This window comes from Nipponia nippon, unplaced genomic scaffold (genome assembly GCF_047370975.1).
Source record: "Nipponia nippon isolate SJK-2023a ecotype South Korea unplaced genomic scaffold, ASM4737097v1 scaffold_31, whole genome shotgun sequence".
Taxonomy (NCBI): Eukaryota; Metazoa; Chordata; class Aves; order Pelecaniformes; family Threskiornithidae; genus Nipponia; species Nipponia nippon.
The window spans coordinates 6,299,248-6,299,589 of NW_028262349.1; positions in this window are offsets into that span (position 1 = coordinate 6,299,248).

The window sequence follows — 342 nt, forward strand, 5'->3', positions numbered from 1 at the left end:
CCTTGGTTTGCGATGGAAGTGATTGAACTGCCCGGGATCAGGGTCCGAACAGTCGCAGCCAAACTGGTGCACCAGGGTCACCCGATTTGTACAGTACTGGACTAGTCAAGGTATGTAACTCATTGCCAGTTTACATACTTGAGCTGGAGATATTGCATTGAGTTGCTATTGGGGTTTTTCCGCATTGATCTTTGTAGTTTGAAAAACAAACAAAAACCCCAACAAACAACCCTCCCCCCTAAAACCAGATGGAAACCCCCAGAAAGAGAAGGCGAAGCAGGTGCTCCAGGCAGACCTGGCTAGAATGCCATGTGAACAAAGCAACTGCTAAATGCCTACAAG